This window comes from Choloepus didactylus, chromosome 21 (genome assembly GCF_015220235.1).
Source record: "Choloepus didactylus isolate mChoDid1 chromosome 21, mChoDid1.pri, whole genome shotgun sequence".
Lineage (NCBI taxonomy): Eukaryota > Metazoa > Chordata > Mammalia > Pilosa > Megalonychidae > Choloepus > Choloepus didactylus.
In genome coordinates, this window is record NC_051327.1 from 324,176 (window position 1) to 349,939 (window position 25,764).

Genomic DNA, 25,764 nt, shown 5'->3' on the forward strand with positions numbered 1-25,764 from the left:
CCTGCTCTGGCAGACACAAAGCTAGACACAAAGTAAAGGTATTTAAGAAGATATCTTCTCTACCCACATGTATCTTAAAGACCCCCAGGAGGTATTCTAAAGGGGAAAATAGAACACGTCAACAAAAGTGATGTCTCTGGTTGCTGGGAGCCATGCTTAGTATATAAAGTACAGTGAGCTCATGAGGTCAAAAAACGATCACCAAATACTCACAGTTTTCATCATCAAGAACAGTTTAGAATATTAAATGTAATAATTTTGAATGGAGATATCAAGAAGAGAAAAACAAAGTCAAATGTCAGTTGCTTTCCTATATACCAGTAGTGAACAATTGCAATTTCTTATTTTGAATCATATAAAATTTATTTACTGAATTCACGTGGGCAGCAGCAGGCAGCTATTTTTTTTTTTTTTTTTTTTTTTTTTTTTTTTTTTTTGCAAATAACAGCTAGGCAGCTTATTTTTAAACAATTTTTACACAATGGTTAGTTAAAACAATTTTTTTCCTGTATGTGGCATATCAAGGAAGACTATAAGATTGAAGTAGTCATTGAAAAACATGTATTTTAAGGTTTACTTTATACTCCATACCAGTGATTCTTAAGAATTGGTCCCTGGAACATCAGCAATAATTTGTGAATACTTACAATTAATAATTATTTGGTGATATTTTGTCACAATTCTCCTAATAAAATAAAGAAGTTACTAAGGGGTCCTGATGACATGATCAATATTATATAAATCACAAATGGCAAGTGTCTTGGTTGTCCTCAAATCTTTGAAACCCAGAGTAACAAAGCTACAAAATGGATCATCACTTACCAAAAATGACTTCCATGTTTCCTTCATTGTCACTAAGTAAGCTGTGCTTGGTTAAACAATGAATAAAATGTTTTTAAGCTTACTTAAAACACAATGACCTCACTGATTTGGAACAATTAGAATAAGCAAACTCACAGAGTCAAAATCTAGAATATAGATTACCGGGCAGTGGTGTGGGGAAAGGGAATGGGTTGTTTCTTCTTAAAATGTACAAGCTTCCTGTTTGGAATGATAGAAATATTTTGGTAATGGATGATGGTGACGGTAACACAACATTGTGACTGCAATTAACCACATTGAAACATTTATCTGAATGTGATTAAAAAGGGAAATGTTAGACTGTACATATGGTAACATAAAACTTTCTTTAAACAAAACTCACTAGTTTATTTAAAAAACTGCTGACTTTTTCTCCTTGCTCCACTATTTTTTTTAATTCACTTTTATTAAGATATAGTCACATACCATGCAGTCATACAAACCATACAGTTGTTCACAGTACCATTATATAATTGGGCATTCATCACCAAAATTAATTTTTGAACATTTTCATTACCACATACACAATAATAATAAGAATCAAAATTAAAGTGAAAAAGAACAATTAAAGTAAAAAACAGTGTGTGTTTGTTTTCTTTTGTTTTTGATTTTTGTTTTTGTTTTTTGCCCCCATTTGTCCACTCCACCATCCATACGCTGGACAAAGGGGAGTGTGGGCCACATGGCTTTCCCAATCACATTGTCACCCTTCATAAGCTACATTTTTATACAATTGTCTTCAAGATTCAAGGGTTCTGGGTTGTAGTTTGATAGTTTCAGGTATTCACTTCTAGCTATTCCAATTCATTAGAATGTAAAAAGGGTTACTATATTGTGTGTAAGCATGCCAAACAGGGTGACCTCTTGGCTCTTTTTGGGATCTCTCTGCCACTGAAACTTATTTCATTTCATTTCACATCCCCCATTTGGTCAAAAAGATGTTCTTTATCCCATGATGCTGAGTCTAGATTCCTCCCTTGGAGTCATATTCCATGTTGCCAGGGAGATTTACACCCCTGGGTGTCAGATCCCATGAAGAGGGGAGGGCAGTGATTTCACCTGCCAAGTTGGCTTAGGTAGAGAGAGAAGGCCACAGCTTAGCAACAAGGAGGCATTCGGGAGGAGACTCTTATGCACAATTATAAGCAGGCTTAGCCTCTCCTTTTCAGCAACAGTCTTCCCAAGGGCAAGTCCCATGGTAGAGGGATTGACCCATCAAACCACCAATCACCAATATCTGTGAGCATATCAGCAACCACTGAGGTGGGGAAGCCTAGCACCCCTGCATTCTCCCCCAGCTCCTCAGAGGGGCTCTGCATATTTTTTCATTGTGTTTATGTCTTTTTAAATTAACTATTTTTTAAAAAAAATTAACTATTAACTATATAAAAAATTTAATAAAAAACATACAATAAAAAAAACATTTCAAACAAACCATAACAAGGGAGTAAGAAAAAGACAACCAACCTAAAATAACTACTTTACTTCCAATATGTTCCTACTCTACCCCCAGAAAATAATCTGATATAGCAACATTTCTGTGAACTTGTTCCTACCATACCCACCAGAGATTAACAAACAATTGTCATTCCTGGGCATTCCCAGAATGTTAAATTCACCCATGATAGCTTATCTGTTCTTACTGGGTTATTGTTTTCCCTTCATTAATTGATTTATATTGATAGTTCCCCTACATTCTACATTATAAACCAAGTGGTGGCCCTCCTTCAGAGAACTCAGATGCCAGAGGCTGGAAAACAGAAACCAGCTTCAGTCAGCCATGCCCCTGGAAGGAAAAGCATCTGTGGAGAATTAAAGGTACTTGTGGCAACTCTTTATGCTGGTGGGGAACTGTGGGCTGACAAACACCATGTGCTGGACAGGATAGGGAAAGCACAGAGTCTAGAGGCTTCAGAGGATGGTCTGACAACCTCAGGGAAACATCATAACATCCTTCTGAGGCCTATGCTTGTCTGGACTTGGAAAATCTGATTTTGGTTAATCATAACTGGGGAGACCCTCTCAAAAAAACGTTACAGGGCAAGAACAAGAAAAAAAGAGGTGAAAAATGTTGATCAACTAAACAGAAGCTATGTTAGAGGTGAACTGAGTAAAAGAGTGAAAATGAGGTCCAGAATAAACTAATCAAGAAAATCATATGCCTAGACAATAGAAAATAATGAGCCATAATAGGAAACATGAAAATATGGACCAGCCAAAGGACAAATTAACACTTCAACAAAGATACAGGAATTAAAACAACTAAAGATATTCAAACAAATCTCCTAAATCAAATCAATGAGCTGAAGGAAAATGTGGCAAAAGAGATGAATGGTTTAAAGAAGACACTGAATGATAATAAAGAATTTGTAAACTTGAATAAAGAAATGGCAGAACTTATGGGAATGAAAGGCACAATAGAATAGATTAAAAACACAATGGAGATATACTACAGTAGATTTGAAGAGGCAGAAGAAAGGATCAGTGAACTGGAAGATAGGACATTTGAAATCCTACACACAAAAGAACAGATAGGGAAAAGAATGGAAAAACATGAGCAGCATCTTAGGAAAATGAATGACAACATGAAACACATGAATATACATGTTATGGGTGTCCCAGAAGGAGAAAAGAAGGGGAAAGGGGCGGAAAGAATAATAGAAGAAATAATTATGGAAAATTTCCCATCTCTTATGAAAGGCATAAAATTACAAATTCAAACAGAATAGATCCAAGTAGACCTACTCCAAGACACTTACTGATCAGTTTGTCCAATGTCAAGACACAGAGAGAATTCTGAAAGCAGCAAAATAAAAGTGACCCATCACATACAACGAAAGCTCAGTAAGACAATGTATAGATTTCTCCACAGAAACCATGTGGATAACAATGCAGTGGTAGGCTATATTTAAGATACTGAAAGAGAAAAATTGCCAACCAACAAATATATATCCAGTAAAACTGTCCTTCAAAAATGAGGGAAAGATTAAAATATTTTCAGAAAGACTCTGAGAGAGTTTGAGAATAAGAGACCAGCACTTCAAGAAATACTAAAGGGAGTGCTACAGGATGATAGGAAAAGACAGGAGAGAAAGGTTTGGGGAAGAGTGTATAAATGAAGACTATCAGGAAGGGCAAAAGGAGAGAGACAGAAAATAAGATATGACATATAAAATCCAAAAGACAAAATGATAAAAGAAAGTATGGCCCTTATAGTAATAAAACTAAATGTTAATGGATTAAATTTCCAAATAAAAAGACAAAAATTTGGTAGAATGGATTTAAAAACAGGACCCATTCATATGCCCTCTAAGAAACTCACTTTAGACACAAGGGCAAAAATGGACCAAAAGTGACAGGTTGGAAAACAACACAAACAACAACCAGAAATACACAAAACAAACAACACAAACACCACAAACAACAAAAACAACAACCAGAAAAGAGCAGGAGTAGCTATATTAATATCAGACAAATGAGACTTCAAATGTAAAACAATTAAAAGAGATAAAGAAGGACATTATATATTAACAAAAGGGACAACTCATCAAGAAAATATAGCAATCATAAATTTTTATTCACTGAGTCAGAGTGCCCCAAAATACATGAGGCAAACACAGACAACACTGAAGGGAAAAGCAGACACCTCTACAATAATAGTTGGAGACTTCAATACACCACTCTCATCAATGGATAGAACATCTAGCCAGAGGATCAATAAGGAAACAGAGATGTTGAATTGTGTAATAAATAAACTGGGCTTGACAGACATGTATAGAACAGTACATCCCACCTAGCAAGATACACACTTTTCTCAAGTGCTCATGGATCATTCTCTATGATAGGCCACATGTTGGGTCACAAAACAAGTCTCAACAAATTTTTAAATATTGATATTATACAAAACTCTTTCTCAGATCATAATAGAATGAAGTTGGAAATCAATAACAGGCAGAAGGTCAGAAAATTCACAAATACATGGAGGTTGAACAACACACTATTAGACAACTAGTGGGCAAAGGAAGAAATTACAATAGAAATTTGTAAATATTTTGAGGCAAATAGCAATGAAAACACAAGCTATCAAAACTTGTGGGATGCAGCAAAGATGGTGCTGAGAGGGAAATTTATTACCCTAAATGCCTATATTAAAAGAGAAGAAAGACCAAAATTGTGGAATTAACTATTCACATCGAGGAACTACAGAAAGAACAGCAAACCAACCCCAAAGCAAACAGAAAGAAAGAAAAGGCAAATATTAGAGCAGTAATAAATGGAATTGAAAACAAGAAAATAGTAGAGAGAATCAAAAAACCAGAAGTTGATTCTTTGAGAAAATCAATAAAATTGATGGACACTTAGCTAGGCTAACAAAAAAAAGGGGAGCAAATGCAAATAAATACAATCAAATTTGGGAAAGGGGACATAACAATTGACCTTGCAGAAATAAAAGAGAAAATTAGAGGATACTATGAGCAACTATATGCTAATAAACTAGACAACTTAGACAAAATGGACAACTTCCTAGAAAAGCATGAATAACCAACATTGACTCGAGATGAATTAGACAACTTCAACAAGCCAATCACATGTAAAGAGATTGAGTTAGTCTTCAAAAAGCCCCAAAATAATGAAAGCCAGGAACAGATGGCTTCACATGTGAATTCTACCAATAATTCTTTCTTGAATGAAAGAATTAGTATGAATCCTGCTCAAACTCTTCAAAAATGTGAAGAGAAGGGGAGGCTGCCTAACTCATTCTAGGAAACCAACATCACCCTAATGCCAAAGTCAGACAAAGACATTACAAAAAAAGAAAATTATAGACCAATCTCCTTAATAAATATAGATGAAAAAATCCTCAACAAACTGCTGGCAAGCTGAATCCAGCAGCACACTAAAAGAATTATATACCATGACCAAGTGGGATTTAGGTGTGCAAGGCTGGTTCAACACAAGAAAATCAATTAATGTAATACACCACATTAATAAGTCAAAGTGGAAAAATGGCATCATCATCACAATTGATGTTGAAAAGGCATTTGACAAAATTCAACATCCTTTCTTGATGAAGAAAGGAACTTGCTCATTATGATAAAGGCCATATATGAAAAATCCACAGCTAACATCATACATAATGGGGAAAGAATGAAAGTTTTCCCTCTAAGATCAGGAACAAGACAGGGATGCCCACTGCTACCATTGTTATTCAACATTGTGCTAGAAGTACTAGCCAGAGAAATTAGGCAAAAAAGGAAATAGAAGGCATCCATCTTGAAGTGGAAGAAGTAAAACATTCACTGTTTGCAGATGACATGATCCTAGAAAAATCTACAATAAAGCTACTAGAGCTAATCGATGAATACAGCAAAATGGTAGGCTGCAAAATCAACATGCAAAAATCAGTAGTGTTCCTATACACAAGTAATGAGCAACAGGAGGAGGCAATCAAGAAACAAATTCCATTTATAATGGCAACCAAAAGAATCAAGTATTTCAGAATAAACTTAACAAAGGCCAAAAAAGGACCTATACACAGAAAATTACAAGAAACTGCTAAAAGAAATCAAACAGGACTTAAAAAATGGAAGAACATACCATGTTCATAGATTGGAACACTAAATATAGCTAAGATGTCACTTCTACCTAAACTGATTTATAGATTCAATGCAAGACCAATTAAACCCCCAACAACTTACTTTGCAGAAGTAGTAAAACCAATAACCAAATTTATTTGGAAGGGCAGGGTGCCCCAAATAGTCAAAAATATCTTTGGAAAGAAGAATGAAGTGGGAGGTCTCACACTACATGTCTCTGCAACATATTACAAAGCTACAGTGGTCAAAATAGCATGGTACTGGCATAAAGATAGATATACTGACCAACGGAATGGAAATCAGTGTTCAGAAATGGACGCTCTCATTTATGGCCAATTGATCTTTGATAAGGTGGTCAACCCAATGCAACTGAGACAGAGCAGCCTTTTCCATAAATGGTGTTTGGAGAACTGGATAGCCGTATCCAAAAGAATGAAAGAAGATTCTGATCTCACACATTATACAAAAATTAACTCAAAAAGGATCAAAGACCTAAATATTAGCACTAAGACCATAACACTTTTAGAAAAAATATGTAGGGAAATATCTTAAAGATCTGGTGATAGGTGATAGCTTCCCAGACCTTATACACAAAGCACAAGCAGTAAAAGAAAATACACATAAATGGGATCTCCTCAAAATTGAACACCTTTGTGCATCAAAGGACTTTGTCAGAAAAGTAAAAAGGCAGTCTACACAATGGGAGACAATATTTGGAAACCCCATATCAGATAAGGGTTTAACATCCAGAAGATATAAAGAGATTTTACAACTCAACAATAAAAAGTCAAACAACCCAATTTTTAAAAAATGGACAACAGACATGGACAGGCACTTTTCCAAAGAGGAAATATAAATGGCTCAAAAACATATGAAAGATGGTCAACTTCACTGGTATTAGGGAAATGCAAATCAAGCCACAATGAGATATCTCACACCTACTAGAATGGCCATTATTAAAAAACAGAAAATTACAAGTGTTGGAGAGGATGTAGATAAAGAGGCACACTTATTCACTGTGGGTGGGAGGGAATGCAGAATGCTGCAAACACTCAAGGAAGGCACTGTGGTGTTCCTCAGGAAGCTAACCATAGAATTGCCTTATGATCCAGCAATCCCATTACTAGGTATATATTCAGAGGAATTAAAAGCAAGAACAGAAATGGACATTTGCACACCAATGTTTATAGTGGTATTATCCACAATTGCCAAAATGTGGAAACAGCCCAAATGTCCATCAATGGATGAATGGATAAACAAACTGTGGTACATACATGCGATGGAATATTATGCAGCTATAAGAAAGAATAAAGTAATGAAGCATATAGCAATGTGGATGAACCTTGATGAAATTATGTTGAGTGAAATTATCCAGAAACAGAAGAACAAATACTGTATGCTCTCACTAATATGAACCAACGTTAATGAGCAAACTTTGAGAGTTAAAGTTGAGAACACAGGTTATCAGGAGATAGAAGTTAGAGATTGGACATTTGATACTGAAGGAGTACAGATGGTTTAACAGGATTGATAGTATAGATCAAGAAATGGATAGCACAATACTGTGTGGTGGTATCACAATATTGTAGGTACACTGAACAAATATGAGTGTGAGTACAGTTGAAAGAGGGAGGCTAGGGGCATGTATGACACCAGAAGGAAAGATAGAAGATAAAGACTGGGACTGTATAACTTAGTGAAAACTAGAGAGGTCAATGATGGTGACTAAATTTACAAATGTAAGAATATTTTCTACCTGAGGGAGAAGAAATAAATATCAGCTTTGTGAGGTGCGGAAGATGGAATGGTATTGGGGGAAAAATACAATCAATGCAAACTAGAGTCTATTGTTAACAGTAACATTGTAATTTTCCTCCACTAAATAACAAAGGCAATATACCAAAACTAAACATCTGTTAGATGAGGCTATAAGGGAGGGTATGGGATTCTTGGTGGTTCTGTTGTTGTCTGAACTTTTAATGCATTCTGTTTTATTTTATTTTTTCTTTAATTTTCTTATTCATCATTTTATTTGCCTTTATCGTTTTCTTTTGACTTTTTTCTCCTCTTCATCTTTGTTTGTGGAAGACATGAAAATGCCCACATATGGATTGTGGTGGTGAATGCATAGCTATGTTAATATACTGGGAACTATTGATTGTTTACTTAATATTGAATGTTTAACAAATAAACAGACAAGCAACAAAGGAAAAAATAGATAAATGGGAACTCCTCAAGCTTAGAAGTTTCTGCACCTCAAAGGAATTTCTCAAAAAGGTGAAGAGACAGCCGACTCAATGGGAAAAAAATTTTTGGAAACCAGGTATCTGACAAAAGACTGGTATCTTGCATATATGAAGAAATCCTAGAACTCAATGACAATAGTACAGACAGCCCAGTTACAAAATGGGCAAGAGATATGAAGAGACAGTTCTCTGGAGGTGAAATACAAATGGTCAAGAAACACATAAATGTTCAGCTTCACTAGCTATTAGAGAGATGCAAATTAAGACTACAGTAAGATTCCATCTCACACCAATTAGAATGGCTGCCATTAAACAAACAGGAAACTACAAATGCTGGAGAGGATGTGGAGTAATTGGAACTCTTATTCATTGTTGGTGGGACCCTATAATGGTTCAGCCACTCTGGAAGACAGTCTGGCAGTTCCTTAGAAAGCCAGATATAGAGTTACCCTTCAATCCAGCAATTGCACTTCTCAGTATATACCCGGAAGATCTGAAAGCAGTGATGTGAACAAATATCTGCACCTCAATGTTCATAGCAGCATTATTCACAATTGCCAAGAGATGGATACAACCCAAATGTCCTTCAACAGATGAGTGGACAAAGAAAATGTGGAATATACACACAATGGAATACTATGCAGTAAGAAGGAAAGACATCATGAAACATATGACAACTTGGATGAACCTTGAAGACATAATGCTAAGGGAAATAAGCCAGGCACAAAAAGAGTAATATTATATGCTACCACTAATGTGAATATTGTTGGGGAGAATGTAGGGGGTGTTGGGCTTCCCCACCTCAGTGGTTGCTGATATACTCACAGATATTGGGGACTGGTGGTTTGATGGGCTGAGTCTTCAATCATGGGACTTGCCCTTGGGAAGACTGTTGCTGCAAAGGAGAGGCTAGGCCTGCTTATAATTGTGCCTAAGTGTCCCCTCCTGAATGCCTCTTTGTTGCTCAGCTGTGACCCTCTCCCTCTAGCTAAGCCAACTTGGCAGGTGAAATCACTTTCCTCCCCCCTATGTGGGATCTGACACCCAGGGGTGTAAATCCCCCTGGCAACATGGAATATGACTCCTGGGGAGGAATCTGGACCCAGCATCATGGGATGGAGAACGTCTTCTTGGCCAAAAGGGGGATGTGAAATGAAATGAAATAAGTTTCAGTGGCTGAGAGATTCCAAAAGGAACTGAGAGGTCACTCTGGTGGGCACTCTTATGCATAATATAGATAACCCTTTTTACGTTCTAATGACTTGGAATAACTAGCAGTAAATACCTGAAACTATCAAACTACAACCCAGAACCCCTGAATCTTGAAGACGATTGCATAAAAATGTAGCTTATGAGGGGTGACAGTGTGATTGGGAAAGCCACGTGGATCACACTTTGTCCAGCATATGGATGGATGAGTAGAAAAAAGCGGGGGGGGAGCACCCAGTGATCTTTTTACCTTAATTGTTCTTTTTCACTTTAATTTTTATCCTTATTACTTTTGTGTGTCTGGTAATGAAAATGTTCAAAAATTGATTTTGGTGATGGATGCACAACTATATGGTGGTACTGTGAACTATTGATTGTATGCTTTGTATGACTGCATCGTGTGAATATATCTCAATAAAATTGAATTATTTAAAATAAATAAATAAATAGGGGGGCAGTGGGTGCCAGGGAGTCAGGAGCTGGGAAGATGGTGGTTACCAGATTGGTGAGGCCTCAGACCAGGATCCCAAACTTACCAGCTGAAAGCTCACCACAGAAGAAGTGGAATTACCAGGAGTAAATTTAAAGAGCACCCAGAAAGCAAAAAGGAATCCCAATCTGATGAACCTAGTAGTGCTGATTCACATGTTACCCAGAAACAAAGTCCAATCCCTAGAACTCCTAAAACTGTAAAGAAGAAAAGCAGAACTGAGGCCTCATTACAAGATGATTGTTGAACCAGCTACTGGTGGGGAGACCTCTGAAGCAGAGTCCAATTGTTCTGTGTCTGAGCTCCAGGATCCCATTTTAAGAGTAACTAAGAGAAGGCAGATATTAGTTCCATGCATCCCTGTGTCCAGCATTAGGAAAAACTGAAAATACTTCCTGTAAATGAGTCCCCTAATGAAGAAGTCTCTGAAGCAGAATCTCATGTTTTAGGTATTTCTAGAATTGTTACTTCCACAGTAATAACTACAAGAACCAGAAAGCGTAAGGCTAAATTCTTAACAGATCCAAGCCAAGAATCTAATGCAGAAGATATTTCTGATGCTGTGTCATCATGCTCAGACATTTCTTCATTTTTAGGAATTGCAACTAGGAGAAAAACCAGGGTGTGCAGAGGAAATTACAAGCTCAGACTGAGGAGAAAAGATTCTAAGAGTAAACCAGAAAGTGAAAAGCAAATCATAGCTACACCTATGAATTCTATGAATTCAGAGGATTCAGATAAAGGACAAACTTTTTCTTAGTTACTAGCAAGTTCTCTTGCTCAAATAAACAAGATGGGCTTCTGTAATAATGAAACTTATAATAATTTTGATGATGATTCCTTCTGCGGAAATTCAGAAAAAATACTCACAATGAAAAAACATCCAAATTTTAATGTAAGAGAGGGGGAAAGAGCCAATGTTCCACCTCTTAAAGAAATAAAAAGCATAATTCTAGGACTTTGGATGAAGAAGCCAAAGGAATAATAGATGAGAGAAAAGAAACTAATGAGAAAAATTCTCAGTTGAAGAGTCCTTCTGAACTTCAGGACCCTGGACTTCAGCATTTAGCCTCTCAAAGACATTCATAACCCAAAACTAACAAAACCACATCAAAGTCCTTAAATCTGAACTGTGAGGCTATGATGAAATCATTAGCTTGAACATTTATAGTTGTGGAAGTAGATGGGATGAAGAGAAAGAGCACACCTTAAAAACAAGTAACCTCATAGGTGTGGGGATGCTGGTGATAGTGATGATGACAGAGAAGACTGCACAATTGTAAGTGTTAGCAAAGACATGAACAATGAAAAGAATGGAGATTATGAACATGGTACCAAATTATATGCATCTCAGGAAAAGGATGATTCTGTTTTATTAGTTTTCAGCACTGATGAAGGCCAGCACTCAGAAAACAGTGAGAATGAAGAGGACACTGTGCTTTGTTGAAAATGGTGGTCAAAGGGAATCATCAAATAGACTCAGGAAATATGTCATGTGACAATACATTGTTTGTAATTGACACAACACCTGGATTGAGTGTTGATAAAAGTTTTTACTTGGAAGAGGAAGACAAGGCAAGTGAGATTGCCACTGAGGAAGAGCAAGAAGAACAGGAGGAAGAGGATTGAAAAAGTGAAGAAGATCCATGAGACTGTGACAAAAATAAAGATAATGATCTCAGTGATGAAGACAACTTACTGTATAACACAGAATCTAAACTTCTAAAGTTGACAAGCAGCACCATAGACCCTGGTCTGGATATGAAGCAGTTGGGTGGTTTGTATAGTTACCTCAATGCAGACAAATTACAGTCTAACAGGAGAACCCTAATACAGATCAAGGATAAAAAGGAAAATAAGCTTCTGCAGAAAACCATCATCACACCTGATTTTGAGGAAAAAAACTACTGTTTCACACCCTACAGTTAATCCAAGTTTCAACTTCAGATAAAAACAAAGAAAGAGTGACAAAAAACAGCAGGTGATGGCTGGGTTGGTATGAAACATCCAGAACTGACAGATGAACTTGAAAATGATCTCAAAGCACTGAAAATGAGAGCTAGCATGGACCCAAAAAGATTTTACAAGAAAAATGATAGAGATGGCTTCCCCAAGTGTTTGGACCATTGTTGACAATCCAGCTGACTTCTATCGTTCATGAATTCCCAAGAAGAAAAGGAAAAGAACTATTGTGGAAGAACTGCTGGTTGATTCTGAGTTCAGAAGGTATAACTGAAGGAGGTACTCAGAGATCCTACCTGTATTTGCGGGGTCCCCTGAGGAGCTGGCGAGAAGTGTGGAAGTGTTGGACATACCACCTGGACTATTCCTGATTTTCCCACAAACATTGAGAATTGCCAATTTGGTGGGTTGAGCCCTCAATCAGGAGCTTTACCCTGTGAGGCTAGCTGCTGCAAAGGAGAGGCTAAGCCCACTTATAATTGTGCCTAGGATTCCTCACCCACCAGAGAGCCTGTTTGTTGCTCTCAGATTTGACTCCCTCTCTCTCTAAGCCCACTTGGCAAGTGAATGCACTGCCCTCCCCCCTATGTGGGACATGACTTCCAGGGGCGTAAATCCCCTGGAAATGCAAGAAATGACTCTAGAGATGATCCTGGACCCAGGACTGTGGGATTGAGAGGATCTTCCTGACAAAAAGGGGGAAGAGAGATGAAACAAAATAAGATCTCCGTGACTGAGAGATTTCAAATGGAGTTGAGAGGTCACTCTGGAGGTTATCCTTATGTGCTATATAGATACCAGCTTTTAGTCTTTACTGTGTTGGAATGGCTAGACAGAAATACCTGAAGCTGTCAAACTGCATCCCAGTGACCTTGATTCTTGAAGATTATTGTATAACTATGAAGACTGCATAGTGTGACTGTGTGACTTGTGAAAACCTTGTGGCTCACACTCCCTTTATCCAGCATATGGACAGATAAGTGGGAAAATGGGGACAAAAAATAGAGGAATAGGATTTGATGGAGGAGATGGAAAGAGTTTGGGGTTCTTTTTCCTTTTATTTTTATTTTGGAGTAAGGGAAATGTTCAAAAATCAATTACAATGTGGATAACTGTAGGGTGTGTGAATATATCTCAATAAAACTGTATTTTAAGAAAAGTAAATGAACAGTGGGGGAGGAAGTAAATGGGATGTTTTGGATGTTCTTTTATATTTTAATTTTAATTTTATTTTTTGGAGTAATTAAAATGTTCAAAGTTTGATTGTGGTGATGAAAGCACTGCAGATAGATAGGAAAAGACAGGAGAGAGAGGTTTGGAGCACAATTTTGGGCAATGGTAGCACAATAATGTAAGTACACTGAACAAAGATGATGTGAGTATGGTTGAAAGGGAAAGGTTAGGGGTATGTAGGACACCAGAACGAAAGATGGGAGATAAAGACTGGGACTGTATAGCTTAGTGAAACCTAGAGTGGTCAATAATTGTGATAAAATGTACAAATATGTTTTTACATTAGAGAGAACAAATGAATGCCAACTTTGCAAGGTGTTAAAAGATGGGTGGTATTGGGGGGAAAACACAACCAATGCAAACTAGAGCCTAGAATTAACAGTAACACTGCAATATGCTTTCTTTAATTGTAACTAAGGCAATACATGCAAGTTAAATGCCTATAAGAGGGTAATATAAGGGAGGGTATGGGATCCTTGGCATTAGTGTTATTGTCTTTTTATCCTTTGCATTATTCTTTTGTTTATATCTTTTTTATTGAGTAATGAATATGTGTAATTGCTAATTGTGATGATGAATGTACAACTATTTGATGATATTGTAAACGATTGTACACTGTGGATGATTATATGGTATTTGAATGTATCCCTATAAAATTGCAGGGGAAGAAATAAACATAGGGACACATGAGCTGGAGAGAACTTGGAGAGAGAGATGTATGTATTCACTGTTGGTGGGAAAGTAGAATGGTGCAGTTTATCTGAAGGACAGTATGGTGGTTCCACAAGAATCTAGGTATGTGGGTGTCACAAAGTTCTGCAGCCTCATTCTGGGGTATATACTTGGAAGATTGGAGAGCAGGGACATGAATGGACATTTACACACCAGTTTACATGGTGGCAGTGTTCACAATTTGCAATGGACAGAAGTGGCCTAAGAGTACAATGACTGAAGAATAGAATGGTGAACCGTGGTGTATGCATACAATAGAAAATTGAGTGGCTATAAGAAGGAATGAGGCTGTGAGACATGCAACTAGGTTATTGGATCTTGAAGCACACCAGAAATGAGAGGACAAACATTATAATGCTTCACTGATATGGACTAACTATAATGTGTAAACTCTGAGAACTGAATCTAAGGGCACAGCTTATCAGGGGAATGCTTATTGTAATGGTCCCTAGGTTGTAAGCTCTTACAGCAGTCACATCTATTCCTGAGTTGTAATAGTTATCTCTAAATCCTGAGATGCTGAGTTCCTTGTGTATAACCTGGTTGGTCTCTGGAACCTTGGGTATCTGTGTGACACCCAAGACTCAGAGCTACAATTTGGTAGCTATGAATGTCAGTATTACCTCATATGGCAACTGTTCAAAGAGCTGAAAAAAAGTTAAGACTTCAACTGAGATATGGATGAAGAGAACCTGATTAGGGCTAAGGCTAATCAGGCCCATGGGTGAAGGACAATAGTGACTGGGTTTTAAAACTACAACTTTTGTGCAAGACCAAGGGAGGAGATGGTTTTTTGGTGCAGTATCTATATTTTCTGTGGCACACTAGATACTTTAACTTGTATGATCAGTTTGTTTGAACACCATAGGTGTGTGGAGCCATGAAAGGGAAAAGGGATTTGGTGAGTTTGTACAGGCTGGGGTGAAATCACAATACATCCCAGAGTGATATGGGCAGAGAGTAAAAGTGTATTTGTGGGGGTCCCCAAGGAATTTGGGAGAAATGCAGAAATTGTGGACTTCCCCACCTGGGTTATTGATTTTTCCACAAACATTGAAGACTGTTTATTTAGGGGGCCAAGGCCTTGATCTGGGGCCTTTCCTTTGTAAGGCCATTTGCTAGAAGGGAAAGGCTAAGCCTACTTACAATTTTGCCTAGGAGTTCCCCCTAGGGATCCTCTCTATTGCTTAAATGTAGCCCCTCTCTCTCTAAGCCCATTCAGCAGGTGAACTCACTACCCTCCCCACTATGTGGGACATGGCACCCAGGGGAGTAAAGCCCCCTGGAAATGTGAGAAATGACTCCTGGAGATGAGCCTGGACCCAGCACTGTGGGTTTGAGAGAATCTTCTTGACCAAAAGGGGCAAACAAGATGGAATGAAATAAGTTTCCAGTGGCTGAGAGATTTCAAATGAAGTGAAGAAGTCACTCTGGAGGGTATTTTTAAGCACTATATAGATATCATTTTTTAGTGTGTTGAATGGCTCAAGGGAAATACCTGAAGCTGTTGAACTGCAGCCCAGTGGCCCTGAATCTTGAAAATGATTGTACAACTATGTAGCTTGCACAGTGTGGCTGTGTGAATGTGAAAACCTTGTGGCTCGCACACCCTTTATCCAGTGTATGGACAGATGAGTGGAAAATGAGGACAAAAAGTAGATGAAGAACAGGGTGTGATGGATGGGATGGAAAGATTTAGGTGTTTTTTTCTTTTATTGTTATTTTGGGGTCAGGAAAAGGATCAGATGTTGATTCTGGTGATGAACACGCAAACATATGACAATGCTGAGAACAATTGGTTGTACACTGTGGATGACAGTAGGGTATGTGAATATATCTCAATAAAACTGTATTAGAAAAAAGTAAATGAACAATGTGGAATGGAGGGGAATGGGGTGTTTTAGATGTTCCTTTTTAATTTAGTTTTAGTTTTTGGAGTAATATAATATTCAAAGATTGATTGTCATGATGAATGCACAACTCTGATGATACTGTGAACAACTAATTGCACATTTTGAATGATTTCATGTTATGTGATTATATCTCAATAAAATTGCCTTTAAAAAAGTGATAGTTGAAAGTAAAGGAATAATAAAAAGTATGGAGGAAATATATGTTAGCTTAAAAGGACTAAAAGAAGCTTGGGGAGTATAAATAGGACTTAAAAGAAAAAGAAAGCCACCTAGAAAGTTTGGACAAAAGGTAGAAGCAGCAGCAGAAGTGCTGTTCTCCTTCCTTGGCAACTGCGAAACAGGAGAATAATTTATTTCATCCAGACATAATGTTGTGTTCCAAAAGAAATAGAATTAAAACAATATAATTTTGATTTGGTCAGCTTGTCTCCATGGAATAAGGATTATGCATCCTGATTACGCTGCCCTTCTGGTACCCAACAGGGGTATTTGGTCATTAATTCTTCTTGGTTAGTTATAGTTTTCTTTATTTCATTATTTATTGGCCTTCTATCTTCCCAACATATTATTTCACTGAGATTTCAGTAAATATGAAATCTTATTTATATATATATGGATTGGGGTCACAAGAAACCTACAAATAGCAGAACTGATGACATTTATAGTTGAAGTTAGAGAAGCATCTGTGTCTACTCTTTCCTTTTCTTTCAAGAATATAATGTTTTTGCTCTCTACTGGGTAAAATCAGACAAGTATGAGAATTAAGCATCAAAACATTGAAAAATAATAATAATAATAATAAAATGAAATAATTTAAAAAATAAAAGTAAGTAAACAGATGGTTACAAGAGCTGGAGACAATGTGAAGAGAGGGATGTACGTAATCCTTGCTGGTGGGGAAGTTGAATGGTAAAGCATATCTGGAGAGCAATGTGGTGGTTCCACAGGAAGCTACACATGGGTTTGCCTTATGGTACTGCAACCCCTTTATGGGGATATACTTGGAAGAACTGAGAGCAGGAACGTGAATGGACATTTGCACACTGATGTTTATGGTGGCATTATTCATGACTTGCAATGGATGGAGGTGGCCTAAGCATACATTGACTGATGTGTGGTGAACTGCAGTGTGTGCATACAGTGGAATACTGGATGTTACAAGAATAAATGAAGTTGTGACATACAGAACTAGATAAATGGACCTTGAGAACAGTATGTTGCATGAAATAAGCCAAAAATGAAAAGACAGACATTATAACACCTCACTAATATGGAGTAACTATAATGGGCAAACTCTGAGAATTGAATCTGAGAGCATAGGTTATCAGGAGAATGCTTATTGTAATGATACCTAGATTGTAAGCTATTACAGTAGTTACCTCTATTCCTGAATTTTAATGGCTATTTCTAGATTGTGAGATGCAGAGTTCTTTTGTTTAACCTGGTCAGTCTCTGAATTTCAGGTGAGTCTCTCACCTGAGACTCAGAGTTAGAGCTCAGTAGCTATGAATTACCCCATACTGCAAATGTTAAAGAAGCTGAAAAGGGAATCAGACTTCAATTAGAGATATGAATGAAATGGCCTTGGTTAGGACTAAGGAAAATCAGACTAAAGGGTAGAGGATGATACTGACTGTATTTTAAAACTTCACTTCTATGTGAGACAAAATGTAGAGAAGTATATTTGGTGGAAAATCTTTATTCTCTGTAGCATGCTGTATAATTTAATTTGTATGGTCAGTTTATTCAAATCCCTAATTATATTGAACCTTGAATAGGAAGTGAGATCTGTTTTGTTTGTACAGGTTAGAGTGAAGCCCCAGTACAACCCAGAGCAATTTGGGCAGAGGATAAAGAAGTATTTGAAAAGCCCCCTTGTGGGATTGTGGGAAATGTGGAAATATTAAATTTACCCACCCAGGGAATTCCTTTCCTTCTCACAAAATTGAGGGCTACCTATTTAGTAGACTAAGCCCTTGGTGTTGGGACTTGTGCTTATGAAGCCTGTTACTGTAAAAGAGAGGCTAAGCCTACTTACAGTTGTACGTAAGGGTCACCCCCAGAGAACCTCTTTCATTGCTCAGATGTGGCCTCTCTCTCTAAACCAACTTGGCAGGTGGACTTGCTCCCTCCCCCCTACATGACACACAACTCCCAGGGCTGTAAATATCCATGGAAACATGGGAAATGACTCCTGGTAATGAGTCTTCTGGAATCATGGGATTAAGAAAGACTTCTTGAACAAAAGGGGGAAGAGAATTGAAACAAAGTAAAGTTTCAGGGGCTGAGAGATTTCAAATGGCTCAAGAGGTTATTCTGAAGGTTATGCTTATACATTATATAGATATGCTTTTTTTAGTTTTTAGTGTATTAGAATACCTAGAAGGAAATACCCAAAACTGTTGAACTGCAACCCTGAAGCCTTGTTTCTTGAAGATGAGTGTATAAGTATACAGGTTATATCGTGTGACCATGTTATTGCAGAAAACCTTGTGGCTCACATTCCCTTTATCCAGTGTACATAGAGATGAGTAGAAAAATGGGGAACAAAAAAGTTAATGAATAATAGGGGGAATGAGGGAGATGGGTTGTTTTTGGTGTTCTTTTCTACTTTCATTTATATTTTTATAATTTTTTGGAGTAATGAAAATGTACAAAAAATGGATGTGGTGATGAATGCACAACAATAGATGACATGGTGAATGACTGATTTTACACTCTGGATGATGTATCATATGTGACTATATCTCAATGAAAATGCAAGAAAATAAATAAATAAGAAATTCTAGAAAGAAGCATAACAGAATTTATGGTGATTAAAAACACAATAGAGAGGGGATTCTGGGAAGATGGCAGCATAGAAAGAAGTGGAATACTTAGTCTCCCCCAGAACAATTCATAAATGAACAAAAAAACAGTAAATAACCTGGAATAACAGTGGGGAGACAAACGTGACTGTACACTCAGCATCCACCGACATGAATTGGGAGGAATGCCCAAGATCACAGCATAAAATCTGTAAGTAAAACTGCGGACCCGCGCTGATAGCTGAGAGCCTAGAGCCGAGAGCCCCTCCCTTACGGAAGCCGCACCATGCACTTTCTCAGCCCAGCTCCAAGTGAGGTTTTAATATTAACTGCTCAATACAGACAGTGAATTCTCAACAAGCAGACAGAGGCTTTTGGTGACAACTGACCTTGGGAGAATCGGGGAACATATCTGTCTCAGGATAGGGAGCCCAGAGGATCGGGTGCTATATCTGGCTGACGGGTGAACCTGGAAGTTTTTCTGTCCCTCGCTCTCTCTCTGTGGAGAAAACCTCAGCTGTTCTCAGCCCACAAGGCATTGAAGTAAAGACAGCCTCAGACATTCTGCAATCTGAAACAAGCTGAGAGCCCCGTGGCACAGCCCAGCAGCCCAGGGCTTCCCTTGAGGGACGGCGCACACTGATGATGTAGCACAGCATTCCCTCGGCTGAGGGAGGATTGCGTCTGGGAGGGGGGATCCACTCGGAGAACCCGGGGGCGCTACGCCAAGTCCAGTGGTTTGTACGACACCGAGAGAGAAGGTCTGGGGCTGAACTGAAATGAAGGCTTAGACTCTTGCGGCAGCCTTGAATCTCCTGGAACCTGGGAGATTTGAACAGTAGAACTGCCCTTCCCCCCTGGCCACCCATACACATGCCCCACATTCAGGGCAGATGGCTCCAGCAACACACCCAAACTGAGTTCTCCAACTGAACACACACGAATCATTTCCCCACACTCTGTGGAGAAAAGGTTGAGAACTGATCTGAGGGATATAGGTGACTCACAGACGCCATCTGCTGGTTAGTTAGAGAAAGTGTTCATCACCAAACTGTGTCTCTGAAAAATTAGATCAATATCCTTTTTTTTTTTGATACAACCTGAAAGAACCCTATCAAGCAAAACAAATGCCAAGAGGCCAAAAACAACAGAAAATCTTAATGCATATGATAAAACCAGACAATATGGAGAATCCAGCTCCAAATACACAAATCAAGATTTCAGAAGAAACCTTATACCTCACAAACTTAATCAAAGAACTACAATCAAAGAATGAAAACATGGCAAAGGATTTAAAGGACATCAAGAGGACCTTGGCCCAGGATATAAGTGCCATAAAGAAGACCCTAGAAGAGCATAAAGAAGACATTGCAAGAGTAAATAAAAAAATAGAAGATCTTATGGAAATAAAAGAAACTGTTGGCCAAATTAAAAAGACTCTGGATTTTCCCCATACAAGACTAGAGGAAGCTGAACAACATCTCAGTGTTCTAGAAATCCACAGAACAGAAAATGAAAGAACAAATGAAAGAATGGAGAAAAAAATTAAAAAAATCGCAATGGATCTCAGGGATATGATAGGTAAAATAAAACATCCAAGCTTAAGACTCATTGGTGTCCCAGAAGGGGAAGAGAAGGGTAAAGGTCTAGAAAGAGTATTCAAAGAAATTGTTGGGGAAAACTTCCCAAACCTTCTACACAACATAAACACACAAAGCATAAATGCCCAGCGAACTCCAAATAGAATATATTCAAATAAACCCACGCCAAGACATATTCTGATAAGACTGTCAAATACTGAAGAAAAGAAGCAAGTTCTGAAATCAGCAAGAGAAAAGCAATTCACCACATACAAAGGAAACAATATAAGACTAAGTAGTGACTACTCAGTGGCCACTATGGAGGCGAGAAGGCAGTGGCATGACATATTTAAAATTCTGAGAGAGAAAAATTTCCAGCCAAAAATACTTTATCCAGCAAAACTCTCCTTCAAATTTGAGGGAGAGTTTAAATTTTTCACAGACAGACAAATGCTGAGAGACTTTGTCAATAAAAGACCTGCCCTACTTCAGATTCTAAAGGAAGCCCTACCAACAGAGAGACAAAGAAAGAAGAAAGAGATATAGAGAATTTTAACAGACACACATAGTACCTTACATCCCAAATCACAAGGACACTCATTTTTCTCTAGTAATCACAGATCTTTCTCCAGAAGGGACCATAAGCTGGGACATAAAACAAGCCTCAAGAAATTAAAAAAAAAAATTGAATATACTCAAAGAATATTCTCCAAACACAATGGAATACAAATAGAAGTCAATAATTTTTGAACTATAACTCCACTGTTTACTTCCTACATGATAAAAAATACACAAACTCTAAGGACAAATCAGTGGTTTTGAACTCAATGTAAAATATGTAATTTTAGACAACTATATAAAGGTGGGGGACTGAAGGAATATAGGAACATAGTTTATGTGCCCTATTGAAGTGAAGGTGGTATCAAAGAAAAACAAGATTGATAGGGATTTAAGAGGTTAATTTTAAGCCCCACAGTAAACACAAAGAAATTATCAGAGAGTATAACCATAGAGATGAAAAATAGAGTTTGGGTTAAGAGAAATGCGGGAAGGGGCAATGGGGAGTTAAAAAAGGAGTATAGGGTTGCTGTTTGAGGTGAAGGGAAATTTCTAGTAATGGATGGTGGGAAAGAGCATAACATCATTCTAAAGGTGAATAATCCCACTATGTGGGCAGCCAATTCAGCACCCGGCAGTCGGCCTAGTGGCACAGTCCCTGGGCCTTCAGTACATGTCGTGGTGACTGTTCCGCAAGGCGGAGCATCGAGTGGCGCCTATGACTCCTGCCTAAAAGGAATTTGTTTCTTGCTGCTGTTTCTTATATTCATACTGCCTCTTTTTCTCATTTGACGTCTTTTGGGCTCTGTGGTGGTGGAATGCTCCCACACCTAGCTACATTAATGAGCCAACGGCTTACCCTGCATTAGCTTCAGCGTAAGTGACAATGCCTGCTCCTTTCTTAGAAGACAATAGGTCACCTTTTCTGCTCACTCCCACTGGCCACCTGTCAACTAGGCAGAAATCCCCCTTCCCAAGCTTTGAAAGAGTTAGCTAAAAGAAACAAAAAGGTAATGATTAACAAATTCAAAAACATGAACGCAAAAAATAGTTATAGATTGCTTGGTACTAAATAATAGGAACTGTTATGCCTGTGCCCAAACACTGTGTCTTGCTGCGCTTCAGGGAGTCTGTCCCTGCTAGCCCATTGATCATTGTGTAAGAATAAATAATGTCTGAAATTTAGCCAAACTATTCTAGTATTGCTTGCCTAAATGCTAGTGTGTATGTTGTAGAAAATTATAAAAATAAAGCTCTGATGCTCTGCTTGGTCGGAGATTCCATCTTCATACCCGGACACGACAAGATGTCTGTCTCCTTCCTTCCCTGACTCCAGCCCCCCTATCAGGACCCTGACCGTTGCTGAGGCTGGCCCTCGGCACCACTAATGGAAGGCTAGAGAGGGGGTGGAATGGGAAGATTTAGGCTGTATATATCTTTCCACAATTGAAAAAAGAAAAAAAAAAACAGTCTAACTAGATGACAATTGAATGCTAAGGATGACCTTGGATGGGATTGGAGGGTGGAGGACAGGTGGCTTGAAGGGACACAGTTGAGACATAAAGAAAAGGAAATATAGAATGTAAGCATTGTATCAGTGTTGAATCTCTTATACTTCTTAGCTGTGCTTAATGGAATTACATAAAAGAATGTTCTTGTTCATGGGAAGTACATATGTGAATTATAGTGTATGTTCAAGAATGTGTGCAGCTAATTCTCGTATGTTCAGGAGACAAAGAAATAGATGATAGATGATTGATAGGGAGGGAGGGATGGAGGGAGGGAAAGAAATAGTGATGTGACAGCATGTTAAAGTTGGTTGCTTGAGCTATCGGAGGAGGGGGGTCAGGGTATGATGGAATTCTGTGTATGGGGCTAGTATTGTTTTTGCAACTATTCAGGTAACTTTGAATTTATTTCAAAATTAAAAAAACAAAACAAAACAAAAAACAAAAAAAGCACAATAGGGGGATCCAAGATGGCAGATTAGGAGAGACAGAGCAAAATTCTCCTCTGTGAAAAACACTAGATAAAAGACAAAGTGCTCCAGGATAGTGTTTCCAGGGTTCCACTGGCTGGGCAGGGATTTCTACACTCATAGTGACTGTGCACTTGGAGAAACCAAAAGACTGCATTTGGAGTCATGTGAGTATTTGATCTAGAGAGCTACTGGAAAAATGGCAGCAAAAGTCATGCCATGGTGGAGAGAAACTGAGAGACTGTGATCAGAGGTGAGTTAGAGTAAGATCAGGAAAGTGGCTGGGGAGCCAGCAGTGGGAGCCACATTGAGTGCAGTGGGGTGTGCCTTCCACAACCCAGGCACCAGCCTCAGTATCTGGTGTGGGAGATATCCCTTCATACACCTGCAGCTAAGAGCCCGCAAGACAGGGACAAGCCACTGCAGCAGGCAGACAATTGCAGAAGTGAGTAGTTTCCATGCTCCATGCAGCCACCTTTGCAGTGAGCTGGGCAACACCCCTCCACAGCACTGGGGCTGAGAGCTTCCTCAAGCAAATTCTGGATTCCGCTGGCTTGTGACAATGCACACTCCTCCTCTGCAGAAGAATGCAGGGTGCACAGCTTAGAGGCAGGAGTGCTGCACAGAAGTGCCTGGAGCCCTACACGAATCCCAGGTACTTGTGGGTCCATGGCAGAAAGGGATTGTGGGGAATCTGAGCTGAAGGGTTAGACATGTGCTTCAGCCCCAGGGTATTCCAGCTGCAACCACAGGAATGGCTGGGAGTACTGGGACTTAAAGCCATATTCCCTGCAAAACTGCCCAGGGCATGCCCCCCAACCAATGTGCTGGCAATCCCCACTGCACATGGAAAATTGTTGCAGTGATTGGACTTCCACAAGGTTTGGAACCCCACTCACTGCATAGATGAAGTTGGGCACAACTGGTTTGGGTAAGAAGTGGCTCAGGAGTGCCATCTGCTGGTAGGCCACAGAAAGTGCATCCATCAAGCTGTAGCTCTGTCAAATTGTAAATAATTGTTTAAATAGGCCTGCATATCCTAAAAGAACTCTACCAAGATAAGCAAATGCCAAAAGGTCAAAAACAACAGAAAATTGTAAAGCATATGAAGAAACCAGAAGATTCGGATAACCCAAGTGCCCAAATTTAAAAACCAGCGGAGACTCAGAACTTGGAGCAATTAGTCAAAGAAGTAATCACAATCACCAATATCATGGCTCAGGATATAAAGGATATCAAGAAGACCCTAGAAGAGCATAAAGAAGAATTTGCAAGGGTAAATTTTAAAAATAGAGTATCTTATGGAAATAAAAGAATCTGTTGATAAAATTAAAAAGATTCTGGAAACATATAGCACCAGACAAGAGGAAGTCAAAGAATGAGTAAGTGAACTTGGAAAAAAAAGTGTATTGGAAAGTGAAGGCATAAAAGAATGAATGGTGAAAAAAATTAAAAATTTGAAATGGATCTGAGGGGTATGATAAACTACATGAGGCATGCAAATACAAAAATTATTGGTGTTCCAGAAAGGGAAGAGAAGGTGTGTTGGTTCTTATATACTATGTCCCCCAGAAAAAGCCATCTTCTTTAATGCAATCTTGTGTGGGCAGATGTATAAGTGTTGATTAGATTGTAATCCATTTATTGAGTTTTTCCATGGAGATGCGACTCACCCAACTGTAGGTGATAACTCTGATTGGATAATTTCCATAGAGGTGTGGCCCTGCCCATTCAGTATGGGCCTTGATTAGTTTTCTAGAGCACTATAAAAGCTCAGACAGAAGGAGCAAGCTTGCTACATACAAGAGGGACATTTTGAAGACTGCTGTTGTAAGCTGATGCAGACATTTTGGAGAACACCATTTTTAAATGCAACCTGGGAGCAAGCAGACACCAGCCACATGCCTTCCCAGCTAACAGAAGCTTTCTGGATGCCACTGGCCATCCTCCCGTGAAGGTATCCAATTGTTGATGTGTTACCTTGGACACTTTATGGACTTAAGACTGTAACTGTGTAACCAAATAAGCCCCCTTTTATAAAAGCCAATCCATTTCTGGTGTTTTGCATTCCAGCAGTGCTAGCAAACTGGAACAAAGGGTAAAGATCTAAGAAGATTATTCAAAGACATTGTTTCAGAAAACTTCCCAATTCTTCTAAATGACATAAATAAACAAATCATAGATGACCAGTGAACTCCAAACAGAATAAATGCATATAAACCCACTCTGAGATGTATTCTGAACAGATTGTGAAAAGCTGGAGAGAAAGAGCAAGTTCTGAAAGCAGCAAGAGAGAAGCAATTCACCACATACAAGAGAAACAACATAAGACTGAGTAGTGACTACTCAGCAGCCACCATGGAAATGAGAAGGTAGTGGTATGACATATTTAAAATTCTGAATGAGAAAAATTTCCAACCAAGAATACTTTATCCAGCAAACTTCTCCTTCAAATTTGAAGGAGAGCTTAAAATCTTCACAGACAAAAACATGCTGAGAGAATTTGGTAGCAAGAGACCTGTCCTACAAGAAATACTAAAGGGAGCCCTAGTAGCAGAGAAAAAAGAAAAGAGAGAGAGGTCTGGAGAAGGGCCCAGA

General features: G+C 38.5%; 1 pseudogene; it reads left to right on the forward strand.

Annotated features, from left to right (window-relative positions):
- Positions 1-67: 67 nt before the first annotated feature.
- On the forward strand, positions 68-23,877 carry LOC119518023 (annotated as a pseudogene).
- The last annotated feature ends 1,887 nt before the right edge of the window (positions 23,878-25,764 follow it).